This window comes from Bidens hawaiensis, unplaced genomic scaffold, assembly GCF_021521415.1.
Source record: "Bidens hawaiensis isolate Kalapana, Puna unplaced genomic scaffold, B.hawaiensis_p1.1 tig00002717_1, whole genome shotgun sequence".
Classification (NCBI taxonomy): domain Eukaryota; kingdom Viridiplantae; phylum Streptophyta; class Magnoliopsida; order Asterales; family Asteraceae; genus Bidens; species Bidens hawaiensis.
Window position 1 is genome coordinate 2,388,080 of NW_027491146.1, and position 13,722 is coordinate 2,401,801.

At 42.9% G+C, this 13,722-nt stretch overlaps 1 pseudogene; it reads left to right on the plus strand.

Annotated features, from left to right (window-relative positions):
* Window positions 1–443: 443 nt before the first annotated feature.
* Window positions 444–10,647, plus strand: LOC143620833 (aspartate aminotransferase, mitochondrial-like; annotated as a pseudogene).
* The last annotated feature ends 3,075 nt before the right edge of the window (window positions 10,648–13,722 follow it).

Below are 13,722 nucleotides of genomic sequence, written 5' to 3' on the forward strand. Positions count from 1 at the left end.
CTTTGACCCATTATATATTGGGTGAGTAGTTATTTAGTATGAAAAGTCTTGTATGAATTAAGATACGTTCGCCATTTTTTATGTATTTGTGTCACGAATTTGTTTTCTTGTTAAAATGGTAGAAATTGGTGAAAATTTATGCATATGGTTTTTTGTGGCAGGATTTTGGGGCTAAAGGATGCATTAGAATTGCGTATGTAAGTACAAAAGCATGTGTTCTTATGGTGCCTCATATAGTCATATGTTTGTATGGTTACTACCTACTCTTCCATATGAAGAGGTGAGTTTGGTTATCGTTTACTTCACTTTATTATGTTGAGTACTATTCTTCATGCGTTTTGAGTTCTTAGAATTATCATGTCTTGACATTACAGCAAAAAACAGTTTCACTTCTGAATTTTTGTAACCGTTTGTTTTACATGCTACTTTCCCAAAGCACTGATATGGGGAGTTTAGCTGCTTGCTTGCAACCCCTTCAAAAAGATCACAAAGAACACCCGTTTATTTTGTTTAACATGAGTACAACAAAGACAGTTTTGGTTGTTGACAATGTGATCAACAATCTTTGTTGTTTATATAGATGGTCTTATAGTGCTTTTTGGAGCTATGACCAACCAAATTCCATGTAAGGATATGGTGAAGATTCTAACTTGATTAAAGATCAAACAATTATTGCAATACAATCTCTTTCTGGCACCGGTGCGTGCAAATTTTTTTGCTGATTTCCAAAAACGGTTTTCCCCTGAGAAATCTATATTCCAGTTCCTACATGGTCCAAGTAAGTATATTGATAATATCCGGTTACAAGTTTAACTGTTGACCATCAATGTTTTCGTTTTTGATCTATTTTTGTTGGCTTATGTAAAATCTTATATTTAAGCCACCATAACATTTGGAGAGACACAAAGAACATTCCATTATTATCATCCAAAAACAAAAGGTCTTGATTTTGCCTCACTAATAGATGATGTTAAGGTATTAATAGCACATTAGCAGGCAGTGTATGAAATTTCATAAGAAAATAATTTTCAACTTTTATTATAAATATTTTATTGGTTCACTTAGAATGCACCAAACGGGTCGTTCTTTTTGCTGCATGCGTGTGCTCATAATTCAACTGGTGTCGATCCTACAGTTGAACAATGGAAAGAAATATCTTTACCGGTTTAAGGTTGGTGCTGTTGTCTGTTGATACCTTTTATCTTGTTTATTTAATTTATTAGTTTTTATTTTAATATTCATAAAGGTCAAAGCCTCAAAGGTCATTTTGCTTTCTTCGACATGGCCTATCAAGGGTTTGCAGGTGTTGATACCGAAAGAGATGCAAAATCCATTAGGATTTTCCTTGAAGATGGTCATTTAATTGGATGTTCGCAATCATATACTAAAGATATGGGTCTTTAAATCCAAAGAGTTGGCTGCCTTAGGTAATACTACAGTTTATTGACAACAGTATGGCGAGCAGCATGCTCCTGTACTGTATGTCACTATTAGCCGCTGCCTACTCACCAACTCCTGTCATACCACGTGCATAGCCGGCAGTTGGTGGAAAAGGAATAGTACACAGCAGGCCTGGTCACTGTCAGCCGCTGCCTACCCACCAACTACCAGCAGGGCACGTGCGTAGGCCACAGTTGGTGGAACAGGAATACTATTCAGCCGGCCACACCTCCTTGGAAACCTACCTTCGGCTATAAATACCACAAATGGTATGATCATCTCATCTTATCATATCTTATCGCATTACCATCATATTATCATCATATTATACCTGATATCTGCTCTAGCAATCTCTTAATATACATTTATATTTAAAGAGCAATCTAGTCTGATTCTCACGCCGGAGGGTGGTCACAAGGAGGAACCCCCCCCCTTCTCAGTGACAAGCTCACGGTATCTGTTTTGCAGATTATCAGAAGAACCATCTTTGCCGGATCTAACCCCTCGTGGGAAACATCTATTTAACCCCCAGGTTACCCGTAATCTGACCGGGGTCCGGTTAGTGTTTCTTCATTGGCGCCATCCGTGCATAAAAGCTAGAACTTCATTTCTTTTCAGTTTTTTCAAACTTCTGGAAAGATGGTTAAGGAAACTCCGGTAACCACAACCCCAGCTACTGGGGGGAATACCGGCTACACAGTCTTTACAAACACTACCCCGGTTACCCAAGCCGGGGCAAGTGAAGTAAATCTTACGAACACTATCCCAGTTACCCAAGCTGGGGCAAGTGCAGTAAATAATCGCTCACTGGGATTCACCGATACCCAGTTAGAGAAACGAACAAGACTCCCCCGCCAAACACTCGATGAAGTTAAGGCATGGGCGGAGGCACGTCAGAAGGAATTCCAAGCTGAGTTGGACGAACGCTTGCGTTCCGTCCAACAGGCTGACGAATTCGAAGAATACTTGGACGATGACTCGGAGGAATCCGACACCGACGCGAACCCTCGCCATAGGGCAAAAGGGAAGCGTAAGGAAACGGACTCCCAACCGAGAAGGCGTTTTGGAGAAGCCTTCAAACCAAAAAACACAGGTGGAAATCCACGTGACTTCTCCAAAACATTCAGACCAACTGTGGCAAATGCGGGAACGTCCAAATTTGCAAGGGACATTGCGGAAGCAATCGCCCCAAAAAGTGCCAAACAGATGTCCAACATCGGCACTTATGATGGTATATCTGATCCAGACGATCATTTGAACAGATTCATAGCGGGGGCAACCGTCAGTAGTTGGACGGAACCTACGTGGTGTTATATGTTCCAAATGACGCTTGTTGGGGCTGCTAGAGCGTGGTTCGATCGTCTACCGGTCAACCACATCTACGACTGGGCAGACTTCCAACAGAAGTTTAGCCAACACTTCAGCCAACAACGAAAGTATACCGAAGAGCAATGGACAATCCTCAAATGCATTCGAGAGGAAGATGAATCTTTGCCAGACTTCATCACTCGCTTCAACTCAAAGAAGCTTAGTCTGGGTAACATTAGCGAAGATCTTGTTCGCGCTGCTTTTATTCAGGGCGCGAACGACCCAGAGCTCATCCGCACCTTAACGGGTAAAGATGGCATGCCATCCGCATGGGATGCCATCATGACAGCAGCAAAACGCTTTGCGGAAACAGAGAAGCAACTGGGTAGAGATCTCCCACAGAGCACAAACCTCTACACCCAGAAAACAAGAGAAGACAACGTCCTTACCGCCCGATTAAACAAAAAGCGGAAGCTAGGCATTTGGCAGTCAAGGGTAAACTTTGACACCTCATCCGGCTTGCAACATCGGTTAGGCGGAAGGGATAACGTACGGTCGAACCAGAACTCCAGATGGACGCCACTCACCAAAAGCGTCACCGAGATATTCGCCACTGAGGAGCTCCCATGGCCAAAGGCTCCAATAATCCGACATCGTCCCAACGCTGATCGGAGCAAATACTGTGACTTTCACAGGACAAAAGGCCACAACACTGAAGAATGCACAGACGTAAAGGATATGGTCGAAGCATTTGTCAGAGATGGGACGCTCGCGCACCTCGTGGCGCAATGAACGCTGAGCAGGCTGATGCGTGTAGAACCCCAGCTGGGGAAAACACGAATAAAATTGCAGCTTCAATGTGGAGACTACATGCTGCGTAAAGAACGAGATCCCGAACCAGGTATCGGCTCGATGGCAATCCCATCCCAACAACATGGAAGGGAGCTCAATTACACAGTTTGCATGTAGATCAATTCCAAATTTGTAAAGGCCCAGAGCCACTTCTAATGGAAATGATTCTCCTTAGAACATCGACGCTGATGATTTTACATTTATACTTTATGAACTATCAACACTGATGCCGGTTTTCACCGCATACATAAGTGTGAAAGTCGTTGCATGGGGAAGGCGGCAAAACCCGCATAAACCCAAAAAACGGCAAACCTTCACGCAGGTCAGTTGAAGGGGAAAAGTTCAGTCATCCCACTAAATGAAAGTGCCGGTCTATCCGCATGAATCATGATAGAGGAAACTGAACACTAACCTATTAACAACCGCGCGTCGAACGGTTAATTTATTCAACACGGATATGCCGGTTTTCACCGCATAATTACGTGGAAAGTCGTTGCGTGGGGAAGGCGGCAAAACCCGCATAAACCCAAAAAACGGCAAACCTTCACGCAGGTCAGTCATAGGTAAACTTTGGTCAACTAAATGAAAGTGCCGGTCCTAACCGCACAAATCATGAGAGGAAACCAAATCTATTGACAACCGCGCGTCGAACGGTTAACTTATTCAAGAGAATTTCTAACAAAAGGATGAGGAAAACCTACACGCAGGTCAGATATAGGTAAAGTTTAGCCATCCTACTAAGTGCAAGTGACGGTCCTACCCGCACAATCACGAAAGAGGAAGCAAAACTTCAACCTATTATCTACCACGTTCAAAGGTTAACTTATCCTAAATACTTAGAAATTTCAAAAAGATGAGGAAAACCTCCACGCAGGTCAGACGTAGGTAAAGTTTAGCCATCCTACTAAGTGCAAGTGACGGTCCTACCCGCACAATCACGAAAGAGGAAGCAAAACTTCAACCTATTATCTACCACGTTCAAAGGTTAACTTATTCTACACTTGGAAAATTGCTAATTTAAACTAAAGTATGCAAGTCATATAACGTTTATAAAGCAAGGAATCCAGAGAAAGTAGCGGTCTTACCCGCACAAAGATTTATATTTCATAATATTCATTACAAGAATGGCCGGGTAACTACCCGCCTACAAGAAAATAAATCTATACAAGCTAAATCTATCCTAGCAGTGAGAAGGGATCTTCGGGATCAGGCTTCAGGGCCACTTCCACTTGGACCAGCACCATCAGTAGAGCGTGGCAGTTCAAGGAAAGCTTTAAGGATAGCTAGCCCATCATCAGCAGCAGCAACTTGGTTCACCTTCTCCACCACCGGATGCGGGAAGGCGGCATACTGATTCACTGCTTGGTCGTAAACAGCTTCAGTATCAACATTATACAAAGGGAAGTTGGAAGGCGGGATGCCTTTCTCAACGAACCCTAGACCAAACAGGAAGCCGGCCTTTTCCCCATCCTCGTGAGAAGCGTTGAGGGCTGCGCTCATAGCATCGTCATAAGACGTATCAGCAAAGACCCGATGCACAACCTACAAGAAAATATACAAGTATCAGAACCTTTTCTATTTACAAAGAAAAGCGTAAAGACATGAAAAGCATACCTGAGACAACGCTTCTCGAAGAAGCCATTCCTTGGCAACCAGAGCTTCTTGGAGGGCAGCTTGAGCTTCGTTACGGGCGCGTTCGGCTTCACTCTTGTTGAGGTTGGTAAGCAACACTTCTTTAGCCGCAGCCTCTTCGACGCCCTTTAGCTTCCGCTCAGTATGGTCAAGCACCCCCCTCTGGTCCAAGATCTCCTGGAGCTTTTTGGCGTCTTCCATCGCCAAGGCATCATGAGCCTGCTGGAGAGCCTCTAATTTGGCTTTAAGCTCTTCATTCTCCACGCGTAGAGGCTCAGCAACAGCTTCAGCCTTGGTGGCCCTCTCGGTTGCGTTCCTTGCAGTTTCCTTAGCCAGCCGAAGCTGTTCACTAACAGCTTGGGCAGCCTTGGAACGGGCCTCGAGCCGGGCCTGAACTTCAACCTCGAGGGCCTTGAAGGCCTTCTCCTTTTCCGCAGCAGCTGCGGTAAGCTTTACGTTCTCCTCCCGGACAGCCCGCGCCCGAGCTACTTCTTGAAGACGAGCTGCTTTTAACTTGTCGTTTTCACGACAAAGCAGCTCGACGCGCGGCTGCATCCGGGCCAGGAGAATCCGAAGCTCATTGGTTAGCCTACCCTCCTGGTAGCTAGCCATGGCTTCCCCCAACGCACCACTGGGAGCAGCGTGACGAGCCCACTCCACGCACTCCACAGGTGTGCGAAGGGTTGTTCCTCGGCGGATGTTCCATCGTGGAACATACACTTCATTGGAATCCGACACTGCAAAAAACATAAAGCAGTTAGGAAAAGATGATAAAAATATGAAAAGGGCCAAAAGAACCCTACGCACCTGTAGGGTCAATAACAGGCCGATAGCCGCCAAACCCATCACCTGAACCCAACGGAAATCCATCCAAGAGGTCAGGCAGATGGGAAGGAGGCAGAGGTTGGCGATAAGCCCCAGGCATACCTGAAGGATCGGCCGTCATGGCCGATGACGGAGGCGGCATGGTAACAGCCGCCGCGGAATCCGCAGCAAAAGTAACCGTGGCTCAGTGAAAGATGCGGTAAAAATGGCACTGACAGCCGGCGGTGACGTCATCACAGCTGGAACAGTCGGCTCAACGGAGTGAGCAACTGAACCAGTGGAAGCAGGCGCAGGCGCAGCCGCCTGGGTCGTCGCCTCAGGTAGGCTGACCAAGCCTACCGTCATGGGCGGAGGGGTACTCCTCTGCGCTCCACCCTGGAATGCGTCAACATCCACGCCTGCACAAAGAAGATAAGTGTTAATGATATTAAGCTATGAAGTTAAAGATAAAGGAAGTTTGTACTTACGGGTTTTCTTGAGCCTAAATGTACGGACAGGCGGGGATGAACCCGATGGAGCCGGCCTCTTCATGCCGCTCACCATTGTCATCCGGGGCTCTCCGGAGGTGACAGTCGCAGCCTCCGGAGCGGTGGTCTTATCACCACCGGGGTTCCCCGCCACCTCCTCGCTCTCGGCCTCTGAGTCAGACCGAGGCACTGGATCGGCAGTGGAGGCCACCTTCTCCTTCCCCTTCCCGCCGGCAGCCTTCTTCTTCCGCACCAACGGAGGACCATCTGCAGATTCCTCATCAGAACTTACGATTAGAGGAATTCCAGCAGAGGTTTCAACATTGAGGGGTCGAGGGTCGAATAGCGCCTTACCTGGCCGCCTGGCGCTAAGGATCTCGTGGCCTAGCGGGTAGACCTCCACGAACCGATCCGCCGTTTGTTCTAGGATGGGCAACTCGTTCTCGTCTAGAGCGCGAGTACCCATCCGAGCGGGACTGTCAGCCTCCCGCGGGTACATGAGCGACTGCAAGTCGTTCCCCTCTGAAATAAACAGGAAAGAAGTTAGAAGAAATTCTAAATCAACAAAAAGAAACAGAGCATACCGTAAGGAACAGAGTTCGAACCGTAATCAAGGACGATTGGGATCTTTAGCGCATCTACATCCTTCCACACTCGGCTCATCCCGAGCATCACCATCCCGGACTCCGCAAACCGGTAAACCGGAGACCCGGGATATCTTCGAGAACCATTCCGCCTCCTGGTAGTTGGAGGCGTGAAGGCTGGGAAGTGCTTGCCCATTCTTGAATTTCATGGCAAGGGGGATGGCGCGAGCGGAGATGTAGAAGAACTCCCGCTTCCACGAGCGAAGACTGCGCTCGGTTGCGCAAATCTTCAAACCCTTAATCCGGGTTATCAGCGTATACCACCCCTGGATGCACCTCCAAGAGTAGAAGGTCATCAGGCGGTCAACATAGGGTTCAATGCCCAGAATCCGGCACACCCACTCGAAGTGGCGAACCTTCGCGATCGCCATCGGGTGCACCTCGGTCAGGTGCACACCGTGCCTCTCCAGGACACGGTACACAAACTTTGTCAATGGGAACCTAAGATTCCCATAAACAAAGAATGCAGCATATACCCCGATCTTGCCTCTGGGGGCATCATACACCGTCTGATGGGGTTCAGGAAACTCAGGCTCGAGAGACTCGAGCATGAACTTCCTAACGACGTACTGATACAGATCGACAGGCAGAGCACACTGGCACTCGCCAGCAGTACTCTTGTCATCGGCTGTAGATTCGAGATCACGTGAAGACATCTTGCAGATGAAAGAAGAAAACGATTTCAAGGGAATGCTCGACTGAAAAGATGAGTATTCGCCGGAAATCGTTTTGAAGATGAAGAGAAGAGTGAAAGTGTGGATTAGAAAGAACCCTCTCCCCCTTTATATACTAATCGCAATTAATGCGATGAATTTAATGCAGAAGAGAGAGAAATCGAAGGTGCAATGAAACTGTGACACGTGGCAAAAAGCAAGCTGGCAACAGCTGTTGAAAGGACGCGTACCATTAATTTCGCGGCCACGCGCCCGAAAAATCGCGCCCACGCGCCTGAAAAAGCGTCTGGAATGACCAGGTACTGTCACGTCACCATAACTTCCTGCACGTCCTGACACAGTCAGAAAAAACCGTCGCACGACGTTTCAGAGGTTTGGACTGTTCTTATCCTTTCACCAACTCTTCGAATTTCAAAATTCAAAAAGATTCAAAAGTAAGCGGGAAAATACCCCTTACCTTGGCAACCAAGTAACCATAAGACGGGTGCGGGTACAGTGTTAAGGCAAAACCCTTCACATACCTAGCACCCGCAGGGAATTGACGCCAGGAATACCTTGGCAACCAAGTAACCATAAGACGGGTGCGGGTACAGTGTTAAGGCAAAACCCTTCACATACTTAGTACCTGCAGGGAATTGAAGCCAAGAATACTTCGGCAACCAAGTAACCATAAGACGGGTGCGGGTACAGTGTTAAGGCAAAACCCTTCACATACTTAGCACCTGCAGGGAATTGAAGCCAAGAATACCTTGGCAACCAAGTAACTATAAGACGGGTGCGGGTACAGTGTTAAGGCAAAACCCTTCACATACCTAGCACCCGCAGGGAATTGACGCCAGGAATACCTTGGCAACCAAGTAACCATAAGACGGGTGCGGGTATAGTGTTAAGGCAAAACCCTTCACATACCTAGCACCCGCAGGGAATTGACGCCAGAAATACCTTGAAAGTAAAGTAACCGTAAGACGAGCGCGGGTACAGTGTTAAGGCAAAACCCTTCACATACCTAGCGCTCCGCAGGGAATTGAAACCAAGAAGGATCTTCTGGGTAATGCTTGCGGAAACGGAAATAACATCCCCGCATAGCGGGAACGTCGAGAACTACATTGTTTGAAGCTCCAGGATGGAATTGGTGGTTTTAACATATTTGATCACTATGTTGAAAACTACCAAAACCTCATGGAGAATCCACACAAGTGGGACTCAACGCTCCTGACTTGCGAGGAGGTTACAGACCTACCCGCATCATACCCAAAGATCAAGCAGGAAAGTCGGGAATTTCTGCAAGTGACAAGGACTTCCGCGGGAAGAATCCCCATGGAAAACCTTAAAAAACCCTTTTCAAAACCCTTTGCTTAAATCCAAAAGTTCACCTCACTTTATTAAACATTCATGAGAAGAACATTGGACTGGGGGGACTTGAAGAGGTAGGTCCCAGCAGAGCCCAATTGGACCCGCAAGACTCACCTTGAAGAGGGACGTCTGCGCAGAAACCAACTGGATCAGCAGGACCCACCATGCTCAGAGACGTGACGTCCTTACGCGCAGTACGCAAGCTGTTCCCGCAGGAAATGCCTCCCAATGGTGAAGGACTCTACCTGTTCCCGCAGCTGCGGATACAAGTCATCAGGGAAGGCCACCCGCGCAGCAATGCTACACGCACAAGGCACTTAGCTCTCAATCACTCAGTGTCACCTGAAGGAATGAGCAAAGCCGGGAACAATCCCGCACAAAGGCGGGAGGGGGAATACTCCCGCCCAACTAAGCCAGTCCGTACGATACGGGAAGATCTTCTGTACTGTACCTGACGAGGTATGGGCAAAAGATCTGACTAAAGATACGACAGCTTATTGACAACAGTATGGCGAGCAGCATGCTCCTGTACTGTATGTCACTATTAGCCGCTGCCTACTCACCAACTCCTGTCATACCACGTGCATAGCCGGCAGTTGGTGGAAAAGGAATAGTACACAGCAGGCCTGGTCACTGTCAGCCGCTGCCTACCCACCAACTACCAGCAGGGCACGTGCGTAGGCCACAGTTGGTGGAACAGGAATACTATTCAGCCGGCCACACCTCCTTGGAAACCTACCTTCGGCTATAAATACCCCAAATGGTATGATCATCTCATCTTATCATATCTTATCGCATTACCATCATATTATCATCATATTATACCTGATATCTGCTCTAGCAATCTCTTAATATACATTTATATTTAAAGAGCAATCTAGTCTGATTCTCACGCCGGAGGGTGGTCACAAGGAGGAACCCCCCCCCCCTTCTCAGTGACAAGCTCACGATATCTGTTTTGCAGGTTATCAGAAGAACCATCTTTGCCGGATCTAACCCCTCGTGGGAAACATCTATCTAACCCCCAGGTTACCCGTAATCTGACCGGGGTCCGGTTAGTGTTTCTTCAGTCATTTAATTGGATGTTCGCAATCATATACTAAAGATATGGGTCTTTAAATCCAAAGAGTTGGCTGCCTTAGGTAATTCTATATGTACTATTTCTATATTTTGAGTATTGTTTTTGGACTTTTATAATTTTACTAAGTTATTGCACAAAATATAAAATTATATTAGTAATGCAAAGTGGCAAACGTTTGTTTGCAGTTTGGTATGTTCAGATGAAAAGAAGCTGTGCCTGTAAGAAGTCAACTGAAGCAACTTGCAAGACCTATGTACAGCAATCCACCCGTTCATGGTGTACTTATCGTTTCGACTATCCTCGGTGATCCAGATTTAAAGCAATTGTGGCTCAAGGAGGTCAAGGTGATCATCATTTTAGTGTTTATCTAATTGGAAGTCAAAGGCTTTCAGTTAGAGGGTCAATTCGGCTATGTATTGTAACTAACGGGTTAAATCTAAAAAGTTGGCTAAAAATGACATGTCTTGTGCTGGTTGAAAGTTGCCATTTTTACCCACAAAACCTCGTAACTTAACAAAAAAAAATTATTGTTGAAATAATATAATTTTGGTAATCATAATCAACAGCAGTTCATAAAAAATTGTACAAAACTACAAATCAATACGAGAAGATATCTTGCGCGAACCCGCGGGCACTTTTACTAGTATGTATGTATGTATATATATATATATAGGGTTGAGTTCAATAGAGAAATCATATTAGTGTGAGAAGTTGGAGAAATCCTTTGAACCAATCAAAAATTTTCTTTTATTTTTTCTTTTAATTAAATTCAAAGGTATAATGGTAAAAGCTTGAATTTCTTATATTTGGTAAGTATTGAATTTTTGTAAGTTTCAAATTTGTTCTCTAATTAATTTATTTATATGTTAGTTAAATTCAAGAAACATTCTAATTTTTTTTGTTGAGTCGTATATCAATTTTCTGATAAGTTCTTAGTCTTTTTTTAACTTGGTATTTTATAGGATAAAAATGAGAAATATCAAACTAGACGGGCATATACAAGAGTATTCTACACAAAGTTATACTACACCTACACATGATGAGTGCAACATTTAAAATAACAACTTTAATTATAAAAACCAATCCTAAATTCTTTTAGCCATACAGATCTTACTATTGGTCTTTTAACATATATATTCCTATATAAAAACTCCTACACACCTAAAACCTAGTCATACACACAAGTCTTCTACATCCATATTTATACAAAATTATTTTTATCAATAAATATTTCTACATAGCTAGAACCTATAAAATAGTTTTCCCTACACACTAACACGAATCGTCCTATATCACTACACACAACAATAGATTTCCCTATACAATAACACGAATAATCCTACATCACTACACAAAACAATAGTTTCCCTACACAATGAAACATAGTTTTCCCTACACAATAACACGTATAGCCCCACACCACTAACATTTAGAATGGTGTAGTCTAAAGTATGTTTCATTGGTCTTCCTACATGCCTCAAGCTTACTACTACACACAAACACAACACCAACATTTGGATCCATGTTCGCGGTGTTCATGCTAGTATGTGTTATTAGTGTAGGATAGTGTTAACTGAGATCCCAAGTATACGACAAGTAATAACACAAAAAAAAAACAAAAAAAACAAACTCAATATAAATATTTTCTCAAGATTTGGTATATGGAAAGTATAGTTTCCATACAAAGTAATATAGTTTCCATATAACTAGGAAGTTCAAAAACAACTAATATAGTTTCCTATTTTAATTGTATCAACAAAAAGACTTAAGTACCCTTTTCTTTTAAAAAAAACTCATAAACATCCATAATTAATTACCAAAATTCTATAAATAATGTAGGCCTTTGATCAATATATCTAATAGCCAGGATTGATTTCTCCAATTTCTTACTTTAATTCCATTTCTCCACTGAACCGTTCCCTATGTATATATGTGTGTGTGTGTGTGTGTATATATATATCAGGATCATGTGAGAACTTTTTGAGAATTGAAAACTATGAGAACCATTTTAGACAACAAAAAAACACAAAAATAAAAAAAGTAAAAAAACCAAAGTTGTTATTTATCTTCCCAGTTTCTAAAAAAAATTTTTTGGTTTAGTTAAATTATACATGTATGTATAATATGTACACACATGTTTTTTTCCTATACACATATATATAATTTAAGATAAATGATAACGTACATATGTGTACATTACGTAACTAGAGATTAAATGAAAGTATACATATGCGTATAGGTATAATACGAATTAAAAAGGAAAAAAATCGGTTTTTTTATTATACATATATGTATAATATATACACATGTTTTTTCCTATACACATATGTATAATTTAAGGTAAATGATAATGTACATATGTGTACATTACGTACGTAACTAGAGATTAAATGAAAGTATACATATGTGTATATGTATAATACGAATTAAAAAGAAAAAAAAATTTGGTTTTTTTTAATGAAACCGGAATGAAATATAAGAATTTTGGTTTTTTTACCTTTTTAAAATTTTTCGTTTTTTTTTGTTTTATAATTTTTTAAATATTTTTTAGAGGTTTTTTTAGTGGTCCAAAATGGTTCTTAAAGTTCTCAATTTGCCAATAGTTCTCTTAGGATCCTTACCCTATACACACACACACACCATTTGTATTTATATTTGTCACACTCCAACCTAAGGCGGAAATGCCGAGGCATGAGCCAATTGTTCATAGCTCAAAGGTACTATCTATTATAATATAAAAATGACAATATCTATTAAGTTAATTATTTCATATAAAAGCACACACAATAACCAAACATGACAAATAATCCAAACAAAATTTAAAATAAATAGTCTTTATTAATTCCCCAAGGTCTTTTCTAGATGTCCTTCCCGCCAAACTTCAAGTCAACTGAAAATCTGCATATGCGTAGAAAATAGATAAAGTTTGTCAACACTAGGTTGAGTGGGATTATCACCAATTTTGCATGTTATAATAATAATATAAATAAATAAGGAAAACGAAATAAATGCGGTAAAAAACAATCAAACCATAAACAAATAGTGTGTCAATTAACCACGCCTCACGAACACGGGCTATGGCTACTATGACTGACTGTGATTGTCGGTTTACCATCGCCAAGCGAATCGGGCTTTGGTTACTAAGACGGCGTATGATCATACTGACATGCTAGACTTCTGTCGGACCTCCGAATATGATAGAACATAAATAAATAAGCAAGTAACAAATAACATTTGATCGAAATCCTTACAATCATTCGTATGCTAGTTTTGGGTAGGTATGTAGTATGAAAAAACAGATTAGATATTAGTACTAGTATGCATATTTCTCCAAAACTTTTGAAAACAGTAAAATAGAGGGGAATGATAAAACTCACCTTATTGCATAAGCGAGTAACTAAGAATAAGAATAAACGGTTAATAAATAAATGAATCGTCCTCTAACG